This window comes from Buteo buteo, chromosome 22, assembly GCF_964188355.1.
Source record: "Buteo buteo chromosome 22, bButBut1.hap1.1, whole genome shotgun sequence".
Classification (NCBI taxonomy): domain Eukaryota; kingdom Metazoa; phylum Chordata; class Aves; order Accipitriformes; family Accipitridae; genus Buteo; species Buteo buteo.
The window spans coordinates 17,350,717-17,364,504 of NC_134192.1; the positions used below are offsets into that span (position 1 = coordinate 17,350,717).

The following is a 13,788-nucleotide window of genomic DNA, read 5'->3' on the forward strand; positions in this document are numbered from 1 at the left end:
ATCCCCACAGCCGTGGTCACCCCACGCACCCCTTTCCCACCCAGGCTTGCTCCAACGCTGCACCTGGTGGTGGCCGGTGCTGCTGCTGGGGGTGACTCGTCTGCTTTTGAGACTTACTGGTTTGTCAGGTCTCCCTAGCTGAAAATCAAATATGTATGTCCAGTGCGCTTTTTATCTAGTTAACTAAACACAAATAATGCGTTCTGCCTTTTCACTTTGAAAGCCTTCAACGCTTTCTCTTTTATCTCTGTCTGCATTGTTCTTTAGCAACCTGACAGTTGAGTATTAAATGGTCTCTCTTTTTCCTTTATCCTCTGCTCATAATTTTCAGTGATTTTTCGCTGGGCATCACTTCCCAAAGTGCCTTTGTGTATTCAGAGCTAGGCAATGTTGGACATTGATGTGATCTAGACTTCTGAAACAACGCAGGCACTTGCAGGCGTGTTTCTTCTTCTCTGGGGCAGTTAATTTGATCTGGTGACTTAAGATTTGTCTCCAAGCCTGCTGGAGAGGAGTTTTGGAGAAATGCCATCAAGATGAAGTGACACATGCTCACTACCAGCCCTTTTTTTGGCATATTGTACTTTCTGCTCCTCTGGCACCAAATCCCCGGTGGCATGTCTGTGCTGCCTGATGAGTGAGGGCAATCTCTTTGAGATTTAAATTGCTTTAACATGTCTTATTAGCTGCTGTGGGGAGGGTCTTTGCCTGCCAGTGCCCATGACAGGACTCTCCCCATTTACAAAGTCACCTTGTGTACACAGATGCTCTGACCTACATTCCCATAGATCCAGCAAGACACTGTGGAGGGCGCTTCTGGAGCTCCACTTTCCAACTTGGGAGTTTTGACCAAAAATGCTGATATTCTTCCAAGACTTTTGTGCCTGGTCACACTGCAGGCTGCTGCGTAGCTCCTTGCTTATTTGCCCAAATTAACATAAAGCCAAGCTTTCTGCCTGAAATATTTGTGAATCTTGCAAAACATTTTTATTTCTCTATTTTGGATATTTTAGTGATCTTATTTTTCCTCATACATCTGTGTCGCTGGACTTCATGACTACTTCTGCTGTGTTGGGCCCATTCATTTCAACAGTCATTTCTTGCCATTAATTTTCAGTGAATAGTTGTGCTATGATTATTGGTTTGCTGGTAAAACTATGATTTTGATGACTGCAATAGCCATTTCCACATTAGGTCTTGAATTTGTACTGAATTAGAAGCAATAGTCAAAAGAAACAACTTTGTGAAGATCCCGCTTTTTTTCAGCCATTTCCTAGTACAGAAGTTGCTAACACAACTACCGCATAGCTGCATGTCAAATGTGGACAGAAATATTTGTAGCAACGATGCGAGCTGGAATGATGTTATGGAATTCCTGCTATGCTGAGACGCTAAAATATGGTTTAAATTAAAACTGAGGCTAAGCGTATTATTTACTTGATGAGGTTTGTTCCACTCCTTCTCTTGGGATACCTAAAAGCAGGCTGCTATTTCTTCTTCTTTTTTTTTTTTTAATTCCTCTGAGATGACTGATGTCCTCTAAATCAAAATGACACTCAATATTTGAAATTCACCTTCATTCAGTTGCATTTGGTCATGTAAATCACACAGTGGTGTTGCTTCTGTTTCTCAAACGGCCATGGGTTGTTTCTTATAAACAGGAAAGGGCAAGAAGAACCAACAAGGAAGTTCAGCCTCCCAAGGAGATGCGGTACAAAGAACAGGGTCTTTATCAAATGTTGGTATTTTCCCCCTTGTTGGGGCAGTGCAGCATTCCTAGAGGCATTGTGAGTGCCAGAAAGGACTGGCGGTTTGAGAGTTTCTAACCTGAAGGTGGGATCTGGATTTAATTTTCTCTCCTTACAAATGTATGCAGTAATCTGGCGTTTGTAAGTGCCTTGAGTAGTAAAAAGTATCGTTGCATCTCTGTCTGGCTTCTTTAGGAGGTTTTTTAAGGCTGGGACTAGACCTTCTGACTTTCCAGTCTGGTAAGTGGCACAGCAGAGATGTAGTCTTCACCCAGAAGACTTCATCAGCTTTGGCTCCAAGAAGTGCCACTGTCTTAAAAAGGATGCGGTCCTCAGGGACAGAGTCAACACTACGAATAATTTTGCGTGGCCCCTCCAGAAGCTGATGCACTGCTCAGTTGCCCTCCCTTGCAGATGAGCAGCTTTTTTCCAGTTTACAACTGCCCTGACCTTTGGGACTGAACTGCAGGACTTCCCAGGCAGAGATGGGTGGGCATGCAAGGTGGACCATGGGTGCAAGGGGTCATGGCAGCTGTGAGCTTTGCTGTGCACTGATTTTGTGCAGTACATTCGACTCCTACTGGGTGTTAGATCCAAGAATCTTGCTGGGTTCACTCTGATGCACTGTATCTGCAGGAACCATCTACAGGACTTCTTAATGTCTACTGCCCTCATGTTGTGTCTTGACAAGAATTTGAAGTGTATAAACAGGTGGCATTGGCAAATTTGGATGCAGTGTTCCTCCGCTCTGCCTAATAGAGAAGTAACTCTTTGTCCTGGCTCTTGCAAAGGTTGTGCTTATGGAAACACTGCTGGCACAAAAGGATTTTACGGGCAAGGGTGAACCAGCCTTATGTTATATTTCACATTTTTCTCAGCCCCGCAATGGTGCCAGTTTCTGCCTGCGTGAAGCTGTTGTGCAGCGATGTTTGGGAACTCGCTGTGCTGAACATCTCCCTAGTGCACTATTAGGTTTTGTTTTGGATGGTACTGCACGTCCTCCTTCACTTTCTGGGCTCAGACCAAGCAAGGAAAAAATATGGCTTTCTTCTGCATGTTGTTAGAGAAAAAAGTTCAACAGGTTTGACGTGAAATCACTGGTCTATTAAGAAACAAAGCAGGAGATTTTGATCTTGCCAAATCCTATGGCTTGTAAACAGAAATTATCGCTGTCTTTCCTGTAGTTGTAGGACAGAGAAGGCAATCCAAATTGTAAATAAATTACGACTAACCTGGGGTATAAGCGGGACTAGATACATAAGGACTCACCGTTCTTGGCCAACCCCGAGCCCTGTCAGAGACTCCAAAACAAACCCGCTGGAAAAGCCTGACTGGAGATTTCAGCACGCGCCCTGCCATAGCAAACCGCAGGCTCTGCGCTCTATTTATTTGAGAGCTAGAAAAGGTCACATGAGAGCGTATAAAATGCCTGGCCGATGTATTTCTGGGCAGGGGAAGGGCCAGGGTTTGAGCCTGAGCTCTGTTGTTGATGGCAGAGTTGGGGTTCCCCACCTCCCCCCCCCAACCCCGAGCAGGGCAGCAGCCCCCAGCCCCACGGTGCCCCATTCCCAGGCAGACTGCATCACGCCAGGGAGACCTCCCTGCTGGGGACTGTGCCCAAAATACCAGTGCTAGCCCTGCCAAAGTGGGAACCCAAGAAGCACAAGGGTCTCCTGCTCAGGGCGAGTGTTTGGTGTGGTTTTACGAAGGGATGGAGCTGGAGCCCGTGGTCCTTTGCTTTGGCTGTTTCTCTGCCCCAGCAGCCCTCCATCAGCAAGTAGACTGAAAACTCAGAATTTATGTTTTGAATCATCTGGGCTGTGGTGTATATATTTCTTCCACCTTTCAATGATGTTTCTAAGCCTATGATTGCTAATTATCGGTTAATAATGAAGCTTTCAGAATTAGGTCAGAATAGGGTTTCTTTTTTATTTCATTCCTTTCTTTTCACACACCAGCGTGTACAGTGGGGCTGTCTCCTGCCTGCACTGCTTGTAGCAAAGGTGACAGACCCACACCTTGAACAACGTGCAAGTGTTTGTTGCAGAGGGCAAATCTGTACCAGGGGACAACAGGCCTGATTGGAAGTAACTTAGTCTGGAACAAATTCAGAATTATCATCACTGAGACCAGGGAGAAGAAAAATAAATAGAAATCTTTTCCTGCTAAACTAAAACTTGTTTTCAAACTTCATAATTTTGCAACGAGATACATTTGTAATTCTACCTGGAAGCCAAAGAAGTTAGTGCGTGTGCATCATCAAACCCAAAGCTGCAGAAAAAGGAATTGCTGAGATCAAGAAAAATTAATATCAAAGAAACATAAAGGTTACGCCCAGGGGTCCTGTTCTAGGTCAGAATATTTGTTCTTTGGGTGCAGGGCACAGTTGCTCTTCTCCCCTCTGCCCACAGCTCCCCAGTGCATACCCTGTGCTGGGTCCCTGTGCAGAGCAATCCCTGCTCCCACCGGGGCAGCAAGGGCAGGATATCCAGCACAGGCATGGGGGGAATGTTTTGCCCCAAATATAAAAGACAAGAGGCAAGATTTAAAACAAAGACTTTCTTTTGTAGGTCAACAACAATTTTGTATCGATGAGTTCCAGGATGCAAACCGGTTGTGGGAAGCAGGAAGACAGGGGTATTTGTTTTCTGGGGCACTTCATTTATTTTCCATAACCGTGTACCATTTACTGTTTTCAGTGGCTGGGACTTTCAAGTCCATAAAGGTGTTATGGTATCCTGTTCTACTTGGCTTTCCTTGTGGAAGGAAAATCATTCATCTCTGGACTGATGGAGGCTGATTCACATAATTCACTGAACACCTAGCAGTCACGGGTTGACCTGACAACTCTGGCTAATAACCATCCTGATTAGATGACCTTCATATTCTCCCAAGAGCTCGTCAACCAGAGTTCTGATGATGAATCACAGACAGGGCTAAAGCAACACAGAGCTCTCCCAACAGCCCTGTCCTACCGTGGGCTCCAGAGCAGAGGAACTGAATCTGAGACATCTTCATCTCTTCCTTAATCTGTAGTCAGGCAGAGGCTGAGGTTTGCAGGACATGCCTAAAGCTGGGGATCATTGCTATCAGGAGTTTATACCAACCCCAGCAACAGCCTCCTTTCTCACCAGACTCACGCTTCTCTTAGTCCTTTACTGTGCTGAGGACAGGTCTTGGTGGGTCACCTGGAGTTATTTGCAAGGAGAAATCTATGAAGCTTTCTTCCGGACAGCATGATCTCTGTCTCCTGTCTCTACTAGGTCTGAATGTGTCTTGTGGGAATCACAAAAGGGAGTGTCAGAGAGCCGTGAATCTATTTTTGCACTCGTACGCAATAGCAGAAGAAACAATGGTTTGTCGTGGGGATGCCCAGTGACCTGCCTGAGAGTCACGCATCTAGTTGAGGATCTCAGTTAGGAAGGGACTCTCCAGGGAACTGTAAGGGACAAATATCCTTCTGTTCTCACTGGAAAGCTGTAAGGCAGCTTTCTTCCATCTACCAAACTACTTTCTTTATGACAAGAGGAACCTGCAGAGTGAAAGCAGCAGCAAGACATCAAGGCCGTGGAAAACAGACTGAAATCAGGCAGCCCCTGAGTTTCTGGGGTAGGATGTGTCTGCGTGGGTGGGCCCAGTGGTCTTTGGTGGCAGACTGAGATAACACCAGAAGTCACCATCGCTCCCAGAAGTCATGAGAACTCCACGGAGGTAATACCTTCTTCAAATTTCTTTACACCTCGGCCAAGGCAGCCTGGGGTCTGAGCCTGCCTTCATTGGTATTTATGAGATGCTCCCCGCTCTCCCAGGTAGTCTGGCTGAGTTCAAAGGCACTGTTGCAGTTGCCTGGGCAAGGATTATTCTCAGGAGTAAACCTCCACAGGATCAGGCCCTAGGTGTGCATGATAACATATTTACACTTTGTTTTATTTCTTTTTTAAATGCCCGTGGTTTAAGCCTGTAGGTGCATTTCCTCAACAAATCCTGCTTGCTAATGTTTTCTTGGCAAAAGCTACCTTGGAAGGAAAAAACAACCACCCCTAAAAAGCACTGAAATGGGTGGCTGCCGCAGTAAAAAGGATCACCTGGAAGGCACCATCTTCAGCCAGAGCTGTCCTGAGAGCCCTGTCTCTCTGCTAGCATGAGATAAAAGCCCCTGTGGACAGGCGGGCTCTGGCTGTGCCTGTGAAAGGGGAAAAAAAAAAAAGCCTGGGTCTGCTGGATCAAAAGGGACTTGAATCTCTGAGCACCAGACAGCCTCTAAACCCAACCTTGCTCGTCCTCCGGCGCTGGCACTGTGTCATATGCAGCTCTGTGCAACTTATTCCCTTCTTTCCCTCACCATCCACCCAAGGATTGAAGCTCCTTGCGGGGCTGATGTGGCGTTTGCTGTCCCTCTGCTCCTGCCCAGCGGGGACCTGCTGCCCCGGGGCACCCTCCACCCCACTCCAGTAACAATTAATCCTATAACTGGGATTTAGGCAGCTTGCTTTTCACGGCGTGGGCAGACACGGACAAGGTTCCTCGTGGGTGGGGGGGAGTGGGATCGATACCGGCATCCCCACACGGTATGGCACAGCACGGCCCGGGCCCGGGAAGGATGCTCTTCCCACGCCTCCACCGTGGGTCCCCCTAGACACGCGTGAAGCCCCTCGGAACCGGCTCCAGCCCCTCCGTGGTCCCGGGGCTCCGGGACGCTCCATCGTGTCGGGCTCCGGCCGCTTTTCCCCTTCCCCACCAGCGACGTGCGGCCCCCGCCGCTGCTTTTGCCCCGGGAGGGCAATTAAGGAAACAAACGATTTGCAGCGATTAGCTGACTCGCCGCTTTGCATATTAATACGGCGGGGATGCCTTCTAATGAACGGCGCGGCGCTCCGCCCGGCCGTGGGCTCCTGCCGGGGCTGAGAGCCCGGTGGCATCGTGGGGGGGGGGACACGACGACACGAGTTTAAACCCCCCCCGGGCTGTGGGTGCCTGCCCACCCTCCCGGGGGATCGGCTGGGTGCCAGGTCTGGGCACAAGCACGGGGTTGGGGGGGGGGGGTTTGTGCAGGTGTATCTGCTCCTCCAGGGTGCCCCCGGGGGGGGGTGAGGGTGCCCCGGGGGGGGGTGAGGGTGCTGGGTGGGCTCTCAGGTCCATGCGGATGCTGCAGAGCTCCTGGGGTCGGACCTCCCGGTTTTCCAGGGGATCTAGCTATTTCTAGAGGGAAAAGTGTACGGAAAGTGCTTTGCGTGGGCCGCTGGGGTCTAATTTAGCAATTTAGGGAGTGCTGCCCAAATCGCTGAGGCACTGTCCTTGAGCTGTGCAGGGAGCCCAGCACCCAAGCGAAGTCCTCGTATCACAGCCAGGAGGGATATTCCAGGACCTGTCGACACATCTGTACACTTCTGGCTCTGTGTACAACATCCCTTTCCCGAATGTCTTTAGAAAGTTATTTCAGATAGGCAGCTGGGATGGCCCAGCTCTCTCCACCGGTACTGGGAATGAAGGATGAGTCCTAGGACAGCTCAAATTTTGGCAGATTTTAGCGTTGCGTGGATCGCCGTAAAACCTTTAGCCTCTTGTCTAGGATTTTGCAATGACCAGGGGACAGTGGTAAACAGAGGTGCCACAAGTTGTTATTATTAATCATAATAATAGAGCAAAGAATAAGAATAATCAAAATAATAAGAATAATGAAGGCAACAAAGAATAGATTGAATTTCTAGTGTCAAACTGCTATTCAGAAATAATACACAGCAAATTCCAAGTCAGCTTCCAGAAACCCCCATCTGCACTGACAGCATCCCCGGCAGCCAGGCTGGGGACAGTTGGGGCAGTGGCATTTGGGACAGCAAACCTCCGGGTTCACAGGCTCAGGAGAGGAGGCAAAGTGCCCGCAGCACTTGTGTTTCTGCGTACTTCCCTCCCGATGATCCAGTAAAATACGGGATATCTTGTCTTTTTAAAGCTGCATTGTGTCCAATGAGAGAAGATTTTTTAAAAGGGAAGCTGTGTTTTCTGAAACCGTTTGCATGTGGGGATGTGTCGCGTCAGCTGAGAACAAACGCGCTGGAATGGGGCTTGTGATGTGGCTGGTGTGACCCATGTAACCGCATGTGCTGGCTGGGGACTGAGACAGAGGCAAAAGAGCACTCTGAAAGCTTAAGGAAGTCAAAAATCACTTTTGAAGGGACACAGAAATAAAGCTGGCATGTATCTGTCTGTCTGGTTTTAATATACTTCCCAAGATGAGACACTGGTTTGTGATTTTGGGTTGCTTTTTTTCTGCTCAGCACATTTTATGGAGTATTAAAAAAGCAGTTAGAAAGCTATCTGTTTCATCAACAGTTATCCCTTTTCTCTGTGAGTTAGAGTTTGCTGAGAGTTTATTCTCTGCTTTTCATGGGGAAAAAAAAAGTTCTAAAATCAAACTTTGTTGGTTATTTTGGCAACTGATTATTTTCCAGACAGTTCACCTGTAGATTACCTGGAATGCTTGAAGAAAACTAAATATTTTGAGGGTTAAAAAAAAAAGATACTTGATAGTTCCTAAATACTTTTCTCATAAGAACATATTTTCTGTAGAAAATATCATTGACAAAAAAACCCAACCCTAATATCTACCTGGAATTTATTTTTTAATGATTCACTCCTCTTATATACATGCAGCTGTCTTCTTGCGTGTCAAGTATGCACGACCATTTTGGATGCAGTTGGTTTATTTAACGTATGCAACAAAAAGGTTAAGGAATTTTTAAAGCCGGTACCCACGTCAGTATTTTGGCATCTAAACAAGCAGCCTCGCTGTTTGGATGTGCACGCATTTTCTCGTTGTGTTTTGTCTTCTGTTAATAGTCGGCTCCTGTTATTGACGGGAGGCAACACGGGTTGCTCCCTGACAGTCCGGCTCTTTATTTGGATGTGTAACTCCAGGCACTGCAACTTTGGCCGTGAATGCTTGGCCGCGACCCATGTTATGCAGTCAGCAGGAATCTTAAATTATGATGATGGGTATTTATTGTTTGTGTTATGACATTTTCTAGGGATCCAGCTGAGCGCCGTGCCTGCTTCTTCCAGGCACGGCTTGTACGTGTGGGGAGAAGTGGGATTGTCCTCCCGCATCCTTTGGCCAGACGAGGGGCAGGAGGGGAAGGGGAATCAGCAGGACCAGCCCTGCACTGGCCACTCTGCGGCAGGCTGGCCGGAGAGATGTGTAGATTTTAGGAAATGAGTCAAACATTACTCTTGAAAAGGAGGTGGCCAGGCAGGGAGTTTGGAGAGTTCATTATGGCCACAGGGAGAGGAGTTTGGGAGGTCAGCAGGGGTTAGCAACAGCCCCTACCTCCTGGGCAGGGATCCCCGCAGGGTCCCCCGGGCTTGGGCTGTGGGGTGAGACCCGTCTTGCGCCGTGCTGCTGTCTGATAAGCTCTGTCCCAGCTGGTTGCTTTCACAAGAGTTATTTTCAACCAAGCAAGAGTATTAGGCAGCCAGATTAGGGTCTAAGGTTTGGCTATTGTATCTAGAGCAATTAGAGCAATTTAGTTTTGCAGATGTTATGGGAGAACAGCCTGTTGGCTTCATTTGGAGCTGTGCTTGTGTGAGGCATCCCAGGCTTTTGTGGGTAAGATTCGGCTTATGGCTACTTTGCCCCCTACTTAGACATCTCTTCGAGTCCTGTGTCTGCTAAGCATTCACAGCTCCCATCTCTTGCCGTTGTCCTTCTCTGGCCAGCACTGATGCTGGCTGTGGAGGTTCCAACATTTGGGAGCAAACATGAGAGTCTTGAATTGGAGTTACGCTCTTCTGCCCAGTCTCTAGAGAGGACGTGTTGTTCACCAGCCGTTTGCACGTTAATGCTAAGTAATACAAACCCTGGAAGAGCATTTCCTGGCATTTCTTCTTCTGACACCCCTTTCAGTTGCAAGTCTTGCTTCTGAGGAGCCAATGGCCATAAATTCTGGTGTAAGCAGGTGCTTTTCTGTTGGGCTGGCAGCCCTCCTAATAGCTACCTTGGCTTGGATTCAAGGTGCAACCCTTAGTTTTGGAAGAGTTGCCCTAAAAGCCCAGGTTATTTCTAATAGCTGGGCAGCTGTGGACCGGTTAGCATGACAGTCCTCCTCTAGAAATGTCCCACATTCATGCTTTTGCACGTTCATGTGCAGTGCTGTTGTAGAAATGCCTATGGCTGTCGTGAGGGAGCAGGAGGAGTGCTGGGGCAAAGGCTAAGCCCATGTGTAGTCACTAAGTCTTAACTGGGCAGCATTTGGGGCAGAGCACAGCCCAGGCTTGGTCCTGCATGCCATCTCTTGGGTCCTGTGTGCCATCCCTTGTGTCCTGTGTGCCATCCCTTGGGTTCTACATGCCATCGCTGCTCACCCCTGCATGGCAGCACCAGGGATTTTGGTACCCATAGCCGTGGAAAATACCTCTCCTTAAAATTAATCTCAGCTTAGAGGTGATCTCCCTGAACTCAACTTTTGCTTTGGATAAAGCCTGATTTTCCTCCTGTTCTGGGATATTCATACCTTTCAAAGTGATGCTGTTTCAACCACCTTTTGAAGGGCAGCTTTGGCTTTCAAAAGCAGAGGGCTGGGGAGGTTGTTTTGGTTTCCCCAATGCACAGGACTCTCTGTCTGCCTCTGCTTTGTCTGCCCCTCTGCCACTCTCTCCGAGTCCGACCCAGCCATGTGGCCAGGGATTCGTGCCTTGGTTGGAGTTCTCTCATTTAATTTTCATGCATCATTTATAGCTTGCTGCGGTGATTTCATAAAGTGAGTGTATGTAGTTAACGCAGGGGGCCGGCTGGGAGCCGGTAATGCAGCTGTGACAGAATGGTTGCTCCCTGCCTTTGTCATTATTTTCTGTACTTGGTATGTGCTGGTGAGAAAATGCTTCTGGACCAAACACTCAGACTTATTTTTCTCCATGAAACTTGATTGCTTTCCTGAGGAAAAAAAAAAAAAAGGATCACCTTCCCTTTCCTGGAAATCTGGAAAATTTCCCACATGCAACTTCTGCCCTTCAGATGGACATCGTCACAGGGTGAAACCAAGCAGGGAGACGGCCTTGAGCAGGGGTGGCCAACCAACCATCACAGACCGCAAAACAAGGGCTATATATGAGTGGAAAAGTTTGATTTGTTGCTTTTATTGGGCCAATTCAGTGCAAGTCCCACTCCTGGGGTCCATGAGGGTTGGGCACCTCTTACAAGGAGGATCTTCATGCTTGATGGGCTGGAGCTCCAGCACGGTTTTGCAGGGTGTAGTGTGGTGGAGGATGGAGGCAATGAGTCCCTGTGAGCCAAGATGAAAACTGGAAGTGATATTTAGAATATGGTTTGCACCCAGGACAATGCCTGACCGGAAAGCTTAAACCATGTGGTAATGGCTTTCAAGGCAACCCAGGGGCTGCGCTTCTGCCATGAGACTTGGGAATGGGAACCCTTCGAGAAGGCAAGAGGTCAGCAAGTACATCCAATCTTTCTGCTGGACGACATACAGTAAAAGCTGGATGGGGATACAGAACACAAAGCAGTGATAAGGAGACATGTTATGACCTTGTCTGCTGTCAGCAGCTTACATAGCCTGCCAAGGAAAAACCAGCCTGCATTACAAGGGCCATATGGTATTTTACTAACCGAGTGTATAAATCCCTAATACAATTAGAAGATCCAACTTCCATGCTGAATTAGAACCTCTGTGCTGCTTTATCTGGAGGAATTTCTGGATCGCTCAAGATTGTTGATATCAGGGAGGAAAAAAACATATATGGATGGAAAAAGGGCAGGGGTCCATCAGCCTGCTGGGTGGAGCAGCCCTTTTGCTGGTCTGTGCTGTGAGAAATCCTCTTTCTGGCTTGTGCAGCCCCTTTTGGGGCTGCCTGGAGCTGGCCTTTGGGTGCTGGCTGTCCAACCTTGCAGCAGCAGATGTCTGTTTTATCAGAGAGAGTTTATTTAGGATTCCTGAGCAAGGTTAGGATTTCTGTAGGAGGCTAACAGGAGCTATTGCTATCAGGGTAGGGTCAGGAGAAAAGAAGAAGCCTTGTACTTTTGGCTTCCTCTTCCCTGTTGGATTTTGTCCGGATCAGACGTGTGAGCGCAGGAGGGAGAGGGGTGCCCGTTGTGTATGGGGATGGGTCTGAGCATGTCAGCTCCAAAGGTGCTTAGGACCAGAACGTGGGCTGGGGGTGGTGATGGGCATTGGAAGGAGGTACCAGGTAAAGTGTTCGGTGGATTTGGGGATGTCTGGGTAAAGGCAGACTTGTGCGATGCAGTCAGTGGAAGTGCAGCACATCCAGGACTCGTGCTTCAAATGGTGCAGTCAGCCATCAGCTAGGAGGGGGGAAGAGAAAGTCAAAGCAAGGAAACAAACAGGCTTGATCAGAGATTTTTCTCCAAATCTGACTTTCACTGGTAGGGAAATACCATTGCAGAGCCAGAGACTTGTTTTGTCTGCAGCCTTTTTGGGTCCCCATATCTCCTTTATTCATCCCCAGGCTGTCCTCTCCACCAGCATTCGCTAACGAAGGGCAGCTGGGTGGTGGAACTCCCTGGCACAGGGCTCTTGCATAGAATATTTTGGGTTGGAAGGGACCTTTAAAGGTCATCTAGTCCAACCCCCATGCAATGAGCAGGGACATCTTCAACTCAATCAAGGCATGCTGCCTTGGAGAGGTACCTCCGTGTCCATCAGCCACTCAGTCTACCAACACGTCTGGATTTCTCTTTGGGCTGTAGTTTAAAATGCCAAACCCTGCTGATACCCACACTCACGACTTGTGATCCCCTTCTGGGGAAAGGAAACAAAATCTTTGGAGTCCCATAGTGGTCATCCTGCAGCCCATTGTGTGGGGAACCTTGGGGAGATGCTGGCAGAGATCTTTGCTGCAGTAAGCTTGAACTCCAAACCTTGTGGGTGGGTTTGAGAAGCAGGGCATGGCTAGAGCCAGTTCCCAGCAACTGATCTGCTTGAAGATCCCCCTCTTATAGAAACTAAAAAAGGGTGAAAATTTGTCAGTTTGGACTATTTTTTGGAGAGGCTTGAACCATTAAACACCAGAACCTGCTGCTTTGTAAAGCCCAGAAGAGTTCAGCAAAAAGTGACTGAAAATGCGGGTGCTTGCAGCTCTTGCATGGGAAAGACACGAAGCCACGGTGCTTTCTCCTGTTCTGAGCACCACAGCTGAAGGAGGGAGTGTTGGGCTCCACGTCCTTTGCTTGGAGACCCTTGGTGGGCTGTCTCTTTTTCTGGACCATAGCAGTCTCCACATGCTGGGATCATCCCTCTGAGTATAGACCCTTCCTTAGCCTTATGGACCTTTTTTCTTGTCTGTCCTGGCCTGGACAGGTTTACCATGGTGTTACCCATGTCTTCTCCAGTGGTTGCTGGAAAGGCTTCCAGGAACATACAAATTTCCCTCTTTATTCCAGTATATGAACCTCTGCAAAAGATACCACTTTATTTGCAGATGAGAAGGGAAATGACTACCTTTTATTAATAAGCCCTGTTAAGTACTATGGAGGGATGTGGCTGTGCTTAATAATATCAGTATTGAGGGACAGCCTTGAAGCAGGCTGGGACATGCTCTCCTTTTCCCTATAGCTATTGCAAGTCATTTCTCTCTGTCTCAGTTTCTTCCTTTCATAGAGCTGGCTGGGGAGTGTGTCCTGCCCTGCTTTGTGCTTCTCATGGAAAGATATTATTGCTCTTATTTTCTTGGCTGTAAAGTGTCAGCCAGGCATTCAGTGAAACAACCTCCCTTTTATCTGGGTTGGAGGGAACATGGCTTTTGTCTGAATGGTTATAGCTGCTCAGTCTGATGCAGATGTCTCGTATGACTACACAAAGCCTGGTTTTTGGCTGTGCCGCCTCTCTTTTTCATGCATACCTATTTCCAAGCGAATCGCTCTGTGCTGGAGCATGTAATTGCAATGTGCAGCCCTGGCTCTGCCCACCCGCTGGAGGAGACCATGAGATGGGAGCGATTTACCCAGGGGCTTGTCAGGTGGTGGTTACCATCTATTTAGAGCCTGAAGGAGGGAAGTGCCATGGGGTGATGT

General features: G+C 48.2%; 1 protein-coding gene across 1 annotated transcript in view; it reads left to right on the plus strand.

Annotated features, from left to right (window-relative positions):
- Positions 1–5,389: 5,389 nt before the first annotated feature.
- Positions 5,390–13,788, plus strand: part of LOC142043076 (uncharacterized) — a 55,697-nt gene continuing 47,298 nt past the window's right edge. The window contains exon 1 of the mRNA XM_075053778.1: positions 5,390–5,459. The gene's annotated coding sequence lies outside the window, so the exon portion shown is untranslated. The remainder of the gene's footprint in view (positions 5,460–13,788) is intronic.